The sequence below is a fragment of the Solanum tuberosum genome, unplaced genomic scaffold, assembly GCF_000226075.1.
Source record: "Solanum tuberosum cultivar DM 1-3 516 R44 unplaced genomic scaffold, SolTub_3.0 scf00227, whole genome shotgun sequence".
Taxonomy (NCBI): domain Eukaryota; kingdom Viridiplantae; phylum Streptophyta; class Magnoliopsida; order Solanales; family Solanaceae; genus Solanum; species Solanum tuberosum.
The window spans coordinates 647146-656492 of record NW_006239150.1 but is presented as its reverse complement, the minus strand read 5'-3'; the positions used below and the strand labels follow the sequence as shown (position 1 = coordinate 656492).

The 9347-nt window shown below is 29.2% G+C and overlaps 1 pseudogene; it reads right to left on the bottom strand.

Moving 5' to 3' along the window:
* Positions 1-4240: 4240 nt before the first annotated feature.
* Positions 4241-9347, bottom strand: part of LOC102593829 (stearoyl-[acyl-carrier-protein] 9-desaturase 6, chloroplastic-like) — a 6537-nt pseudogene continuing 1430 nt past the window's right edge.

Genomic DNA, 9347 nt, shown 5'->3' with positions numbered 1-9347 from the left:
AGAGTGTTATTAGATGAGTGACAAATATTGCTTACAAGAAAATCCTATTTATATGGATGAAATACCATATTCTCCAAAAATTTCATATAATGATTTGAGATTTTTTAAATACAAAAGTTGACCCACAAGTTTATATTTTGTTAGAATAATCCCATATTTATATATTACCACATTTATCTATTGTGTCAAATTAAAACTAGACGAACAAATTGAAACATAGTACTTCTTAATATATTACCATGTAATTTTGAAACTTAATGAAGGTAATTTAATTCTTTTGGTTAATATAATATACTAATATAATTTTTTACTGGTTGTTGGCATTGTACTCCATAAAGGGTCATTTTAATGACGTTAAAGTTTACTTTCCTTGAATCATAGTGTTGGGTTATGAAGGGTGATTAGGGCGTCATGCGGAAGCTTACAATTTGCAAATCATATAGTTGATAAATCAGATAACAAAAACTTATACTAAAAAAATCAAAAATATTATTATATCAAAACTAATATAAAGAAAAACATTGAAACTTTAGAGAGAATAAATCTCCCCATAAACAAGACTCTTAAACGACTACATTGTGGATGTTATTGTTATTGTGTTAGAAGAAACAAACATATATTTATAGAGTCCTAAAACCTTTCCTACTAGAAAAGGAGTCCTAAAAGGAGAGAATAAATCAAAATATAAAATAATATTATATTTTCCTTTCAAGAAAAGTAAAAACATTTATGGTAATGTTTTGTTTTTTCTTTTAAGGAAAAATAAATCTTAAATTATGGTAAGAAAATCAGGACAAAACCCTAACATCATAGAGTACTTACTAACAAAGATGCCTAACTTTTTGAGCAAGATGGAATGTGGGGATGCCAAGTTTGGTAAAATATTCCATTAAAATAATTTCATATGCAGGCCTTGGGATGGCAATGTTCAGTTTACGTATGTCACATAATTACCAAAATTTACGTACCCCAATGAAATAACTAGTAAGTAATTGCTCGAAGAGCCAAGCGAACCGTACTAGCCTAGCAATGTAACATTATATTCAATATGTGTATGGTATTTTTATAGGGTTGTTCATGGCACTTCAACCTCGAATAATTGCGTGTGGTACGATGGCAACAATAGGGATGGCCATAAGATTTATAGGTGGACCTCTAAGTAGTGTCAGCCGCTTCTATTGCCGTTGGACTTAAAAGGAGTTCGACTTCATACCGCAACTTCATACCGCAATTGTACAGGTAATTATCAGGTCACTCAAAAAATATTCATAGATAAATATTTATAAAAAAAAATAAGCTTTGTAATTTTGAAGGCAAATAATTACCTATTACAATATATATAAATATAGCATGACTATCTACGATTAAATTGTGTGATTAAATTGTGTGTACTCACTATAGAAATTCTACTATTAAGTTTTTTTTCTTGACATAATAATGTAATTTTTTTCCCCATTATTGGTGCACATAAGTTAAACTCATTAACAATATATGTTACTTAATTCTTTCTAAATTGAACATTGATAATAATACCGTTATCAAATTTAATTCAAACAATCATATGACATAAAAGTTTTGGACATTATATTTACACTTAATTACATGTTTAGTGGTTCAATTCGTGCACCATGATGTTAATTGTTGAAGTTTGTAATAACATTTTTCAGAGCATGCATGAACTCAAAGCTTTTAGTTGTAGAGAATTTTCATTTTTTTAAATTTGAAAATGCAATATTTTGGTTTGAAAAAAAAAACTCTATTTTATCATATATTATAAGTTTAAATAAATTAAGATAACTATAGGAAATAGAAAATTTAATTTTATACCTAATATTCAGGCAGCTCTTCCCCAAAGAATCGTTCCATTCGTCTTCGCTAGAGAATATGGGTTGCATCCAGACATACTAAGTACTGGGTAAGTTCATCTTAATTACTTTCGATCCTTTAGTTATTGATAAATTCTTATTTCGATTATGATATATAATTTAATACATCTAACATTAATTTATTAAAATATGTGTTTTGGCCTCCTTTATATTAGAAATATGTTATATTTTAGGGAAAAGAGTAAAAAATGCCCTTATACTATATGAAAATATAAAAATGTCCTTTCATTATACTTAGGTCCATTTATGCCCTTACTATTAGTAAAATGGGTGCCCTCAAGTATAACGGAGGTAACGTAAAATACTTAAACAATTTAATTAGTCTTTATTTGTCTACCCTCTTCTCTTTATCTGATGAACCCAACTCCTAGAAACATATTATCCATAATAATAATAATTACATAGATAAATAAATGCTACTCCATGTGTGAAGTTTACCTTTATCATTTGAAATAAAATTTGGTGGGTTTGAGATTTATGAAAATTACTAAGTTTGACATTTTTTGCATCTAAGATTCAAGAAAGAAAAGTCTTAGTCAAAGTTTAGTTAATAGAGTATATAATTAATGGATGAAAATCATTGACATCGTCAAACTTCTCTTTATAAAATCAATTTTTAAATACCTATTTTGCCCTTGCATTATCAATATTTTTAGTAAAAGATATAATTTTGAAATGACTTTATTCTCTTGTTTTGCAGGGTTATATTCCCTTCTTTATTATGGCCTATATATTGGGGTTATAAAAGAAAAAATATTAAGAAAATCTTTGGCCCCCCATGCGGATAATTATGGTGTATTTACTTTGATATAACCAGCACTTTGACAAGTAATTATATATTTAGAGTTCTCATACATGGATCAAGTTTCTTTTCTTGGGTTCCAATTTTGTAAAAGTTATGAAGATTATTGACTTATGAAAGTTAAATCATCACTATTATTAGTGTCCACTTAGATAGTGATAGAAAAATTATGTAAAAGATCTTTTGTGCCAAGAAATTTACTGTTTTCTTTACTTTCTTTAGTACAATATAATATAGTTTAGTGGTAACCGAAAGGGAATAAATTGTTATTATGTTAGTGTAATTTGTAACCATAATTATTTCTCTCTCATATTAAAAGACTGAACAAGTAGCTCAATAGTTGACATAGTTGCTTCCTGTTGTTATTTATTATTAGCTAGTAAACTAAATCGCGCTTGGCATGATTATAAATAATTTCACTGAAATTTACTTTAATTAGTATCAATTGTATTTTTAAAATATTTTATTAGTAGGTAGATTTAAAAGAAATACCCCCTTTGTCTCAATTTATGTGATTTATTTTCCTTTTTAGTCGGTCCAAAAAAGAATGATACATTTCTATATTAAGTAACAATTTAACAATAAAATGACTATTTTACACTTAATGAAATGATTTACAGCCACACAAATTTCTATCATTCATTTTGGATCATAAGTTTTAAAAGTCTTCCTTTCTTTCTTAAACTCCGTGCCGAGTCAAACTACCTCACATAAAATGGAACGGAGGGAGTAATAAATATAATTTCCAGTTTAAAGAAGTATTGTCTATCACCTCTTTAAGACCATAATTTTAAAACATATAAAATAAATATCAAATTATTTAAAATAAATAATTATAGGAACAAATGAATGTCCAATTGAGCTAGTAATAAATAAAAAAATTACAAAAGAATAAGGAAAGTTGAGAATTTTGGGCTTCTAATTAAAATATGGTGACGACGACAACAACGACCACAAAGACGACAACAACAACAGGTAGTGTTATTTGTTGGCTTGCCCAAGAATATCGTGACTTGTTAAAAAAGAAGCAACATTTTATTGGCTTCTCGTCTAATTAAAAAATATGAAATGTAGTGACAAAATATTTAGAGTCAAATGTTAGTTGATTTAAATAAATTATTTATTTTATAAGATAAGGGATGAGATCCTCATATATTCTATCTTTTTCATATGGTATGAAGCATTAAGTGAAAGTAATGTGATAGTATCATCTCTTTTCAAACAAAAAGTCTGGAACACCTCACGAAAAAAATAAAATACATTGCTATATAGCTTATTGAAGTCCAACAAACATACAAGTTCTTCCAAATATAAATACTTATGTAATTCTTTTAGAACAAGATTACTCATATCAAAATTTTATATTTATCGAATTAATTAGTAGTATCTATATTTTTCGTAATTTGAAATTTAAAAACACTTAAAATATTGACCAAACACAAACTAATAATAAAAGTACTTCTCAAAATAATTTAGCTAAATACAAACCGCTATTCACTAAAGACAAGTTCATTTTAGTAGATTAGCCAAAAAGACTATTATTATTAGTAAAAAGTAAAAGGATACATTTTAGTTTTACATCTTCATTACAAATCAATACATCTAAACATTCACTTGCTTGTTAAAAATCCAACTAAATTTCGTCGAACGTGACTCTAATTTCTTGGCTCGATTTTTCAACTTCCTAATCTTGTGGAAGTCCGCACACAAAATCTTGTGCACGTCTCGTCTCCCCTGTGAAGCCTTCAAGCTTTTCCAATTCCCATCTTGTTATGAAAAATTCTAATATTTCACCATAATCACGAGATGTGTAGACGCCTTGCTTTTGGGAAATGGCAGAAAAGTGCTCAAATATATTCGGATCTTGCCCATCATACATGAGGTGCAATGGCATAGTAATTCTCTTCTTCATCATATTCGCAATGGCTATCATAGTCGTGTTTGGGTCCACTTCTAGCAACTTCTCAATAATTCTTGTGTAGACATTCTCATGACGCTTTTCATCCGCTACAATGGTTCCACACATACGCGCTAGCACGGGGTCTCCGCCTTCGATAGCTAACCTAGCCATATTACCATGCGTTAGAAATGTGGCTCACTCTTGAAATGATGTGTACACATAGCCCATATATGGATTGTTCTCTGCTCCGATGTCCTAAAATTCAAACAATGATGAGCAACTTATATTTGTCGCACCCCATTTCGAACCGGCCGAAACAGTTCACAACATAATGTGGTTGACACTCTGATTTTGAAAAAATTGTTTTGTTTTGTTTTGTTTTAAAGTCGCCACCTAAATTTTAAGGAAAATATTAGGAAAACCATTTTTTAAATATGTAAATGTAAACTCTGTTTTGATTTGCGAAACCAGTGAGATTCTGAATAAGGGTTTTGGTTACTCGAGGGGAAGGTGTTAAGCACCCCTTAGAGCCTATCCGAAAATAGTCCTTAAACTCAATTTAGGAAAATATGATTAGGAAAACTTATTTATTTATTTGTTTTTTAATGATTAAACGATAAGTTATTAGTTAGTTTAAGAAAAGGGTACAATACAAGGTACGACATATACATGTCTTATAAAATAGATTTGATAGTAGTTTTTTATCATGTAAAATAAATAAATAAATAGATGTACTTAAAAGTATGTTAATTTTTATATGTGAAAATATAGATGTATCATAGTAAGTTATACCTAAGAAATATATAGATGTTGAATTTTATGAAAATATGTCGTTTCATTAAGACGTGAAAAAATAAAATAAGATAGTAGTGAAGTGTAAATATGTAGTAATATGTAATATGTAATTTGGATAAAAATAGGATTTTCCTAAAAAATTAAAATAAATAAATAATAATGATACTAAATGTTAAAATATTAGATAGAATAAAAAATTATGTTTATTATAAAGTATAGTATATACATGTAAGTTGTTTAGAACATATGAAGACTTATTATTTGTTTACATGTATAGACAAATTGACAATAGATTATATGTAGTAAAGTAATATGTATATTTAAGTGTAGGCATTTATAAATTATAAAATAAATAAATAACATTAGTAAAATAGATAGTAGATAAGACTAGGTTATGGGGAGAAAATATAGAATATACCTTTTATATGTATGACACATATATGTATGTACCTTGTATTTTGAAACCTGTTGGACATATCTAAAATTTTGAAATGGCATGTTAAAAAGATTAAAATGTTTTTTAGCAATGTTTTGATTCAAAAATAAAAATAAAAAATAAAGAATAGTCAATATACTTTATAAAGAGGTGATGTAAAGAGTATAAAAATGTGGAATTTGAAGTAGCGTGTTACAAGATTAAAATATTTTAGCAATGCTTGGTTCAAAAAAAATAAGACTAGTGAATATATTTTATAAGGGGTGATGTAAAGAATATAAAAATAGGCCTAACTATTGAGACTTATTCTACAATTATATTTATTATTTTGACAAATATATAAGCCTATTTTTTCAAAAAAAAAAATATATTCTGAGAGGGTGATAATTTTAGCCTCATGTATTTCTAAAGTTAATTATTTTAGCTTTTATAACTAATCTCAAATTTAGTTAGAAATCCCAATTTATGAGTTTTATTTTTTCCTACTTAAACACCTAAATGAATATTACTTCACCCTTTTGAACTTTATTTGGACATCTTTTAAAACTATAAGCCCTTCTTTTCAACTTAAGAAGCCTAAAAGAACGTTATAAGTAAAAATGCTAACCCATTTTTAAGAAAATATCTTTTGTAACATTTGTTCTAAATGTGTCTCAACTAAATTCACAGACAAATAATATCAGTTCATATAAAATAACCTTCAAAATAAAAGACAAACAATATATCAAAACTTGTAAGTAAAGGTTAGCCAATATATCCAAACAATATAATTAAGACTCGAAAAGAGGAAGGCTAAGAAATATTGGATTCCTAATTTGCGATACTCCAAGCATTGCGATGATCCTAATTTGCTGTTGGCCTAATATCTTAGGCCAATAACGAGTTCCAAAGTAGAAACTCCAGCTCTCCGATTGTACATGAAACATAAAAAAAATAAAGAGATAAAGATTAGTAACTTAATCTAATGATCAAGCATGCCAAAACTAAATATATAAAATATATATACATATTAGTAGAAGTATGAGTTTAAAGTAAACAAAAAGGACGTTCATTCTTCGGCCAAAGTGCACAATTAATCAAGTGGGGCATCTCATGGACCTTCCAAAACATGATATATTATTGGAATAGAATTTTATTGATCTATGAACAAGACAATTAATCACACTTCAAAGTTCCAACCTATATGGTTCTATTCTAATTTTGAACGCATGGTTGAAACTTGAAAGCATTCTGGCGCCAGTAAGCACTATATCACTTAGAGAAATAGAGACACTTCATTTAAGAAACAAAAAAAAATATTATTTAGTGAGCACATGAATCCCTAGAAGCAAAAACCTTTGAAATTCAGTTAGAGAAACTCTACCTTTGGAATTGAAGAGACATGGAAGTAACATTATTTAACTTAAATTAACTAGCATCAAACCATAACAATCCATTACACTAGGAAGTCATTTTTTGCTAGTTTAAGAATGCAAGTAAAGGTAGTCTACTGTTGTTTTTAACAACCAAATCAGCACATTAACTCACAATAAGATGGAAAGTTTGAGGCATAACAATATTAACACAATAAAAAGATTGCAACAGAGAAGTTATATGTTGATAGTAAACCAAATTTGCTCGAAAACTTTACTTCTTTTGCTAAAAATATTCAAGGGAAGAAAAACAAATCATGAACTGAACACTCGATATGGTAGATGTACTTCTAAACCTTTTTAAACTACTTCAACAAATTAAGACCAAGAATACATGAACAACCAAGAATCAATAGGCGGGACACATTGATTACAACATGGAGTAGGAAGCTGGAACCTACAAAAGCGAAATTAATACGAGAGACGAGAAACTGCCAGCGAATGCATTTGTTTTCTTACTTAGAGAAAAAAAAGAAAGAAAACAAACACCTTGATTTAGGATCACTACACAATAGTACAACAACTTAATAAGAATGTGCAAGAACAACAAAAATGTAAAGAAAAACTTTTACATGGTTTAGACAAGGTAAGTATAAACTCCAATATGAACTTTAATCTTCTTGGCACTTGATTATGTCGAATTGGGAATTTTTGCCTCATGAAAGTCAATTACAATTTTTATTAGTTGAATGTAGCACATACCAGTATGAATGACATGAAGCAAATCAGATTGTGTGCTAAAAAAAATAAATTCGCACTGACCATTATCCTAGGTTATAAAAAAAATGACCAAATGCTAAAACAACTGGGATCAAGAGGGAAACATATCATTCGTTATCCCAAACTCTCGGAGAAAAGAGATGAATATCAGAAAACAGAGGACATCCAATCGTTTCTTCAAAGGACCGAACCAGATGACAACAAGATGATAAAATAAATGAGAAGAAGAAATTTTACCTTATGTTGAGCAGCAAACTAGGAACGTTTCGTCAAGATTCCAACCTCAACTCAAACTCGAAGCCAAACGAAAAAAGCAAAGAAGTAAAAGAAACTAAGCCGAGCTATTTTGTGATTCTCAATTGATTATTGGATTTTCTTGCTCGTTCCTGGATTGTTTTAGGACGTTGATGGATTCTTTTCTTGATTTTTCCGGATCTCCCCCCTCTTTTGATTGAGAACCCAAGGGGTCTTTTTATAGGTAATTTTGGAGAGGCTTCCACTCTCATACCCATAAGATTAAGGGTGAGATGAACCAAAATCCGATGGTTCTTCGCATCCCCCCACTTTTCAGGCGGAGCAATGATGATGGTCGAGACTTCTAGGCCTGCTTTGGGTCAAAAATAAATCGGAAAAGATGTAAAGTTGATGGAAAGGGGGCTGTGATTGATAGAGGATAGGGAGATACGTTGGAGACAACCGGAAATTGCCATTTTCCGATGGTCTGTAGGCGAAACTACTGGCAGAGGAGAGAGAGATCGATGGGAGAGGAGAGGAAAAGAGTTTGATGGGAAAGGGGCGATTTTTGGGAAGAGAAAACGTATGGAGAAGGAGAAAGTTCTGGGGAAAAAGAAAAGTGTGGCTGATGGATTGTACTAGTTGGGAAAGATGACAAATAATAATAATAATAATAATTTGGGTTTTAATTTGGGCCGTCGGATCATTTGATCGAACGGTCGAGAAAAAGAAAGTTTTAAAAAATAATTCTATATATATACATATATATATATATATATATATTAGTAAGAAGGTAGATTAATTAAGGCCGTTAGATTAGATCGTAGGGTCAAGATTTTAGCTAAAGAAGCACAATCCATGTGCTCGCCTACATGGCATACACGGATTGGCCGGTTTAATGAGACTTGGATTGCCAAATTTTCTCAAATTGAATTCATTTAAATTATAACTACTTTCTTTATTAAATAGCCATAAGTGATAATTATTTTGCAAGATTAACTTATTTGATAAAATTAGTCACTCTCAAATTAATATAAATTAGTAAATCACCAATTAACTAAGCTTTCTAATTTTAATAAAATGTACGAAAAACATCTAATGCGACAAAGGAATTATATTTGAACCAAAAATAGATTCAATTCTTAAGAAGAACAACATTTAT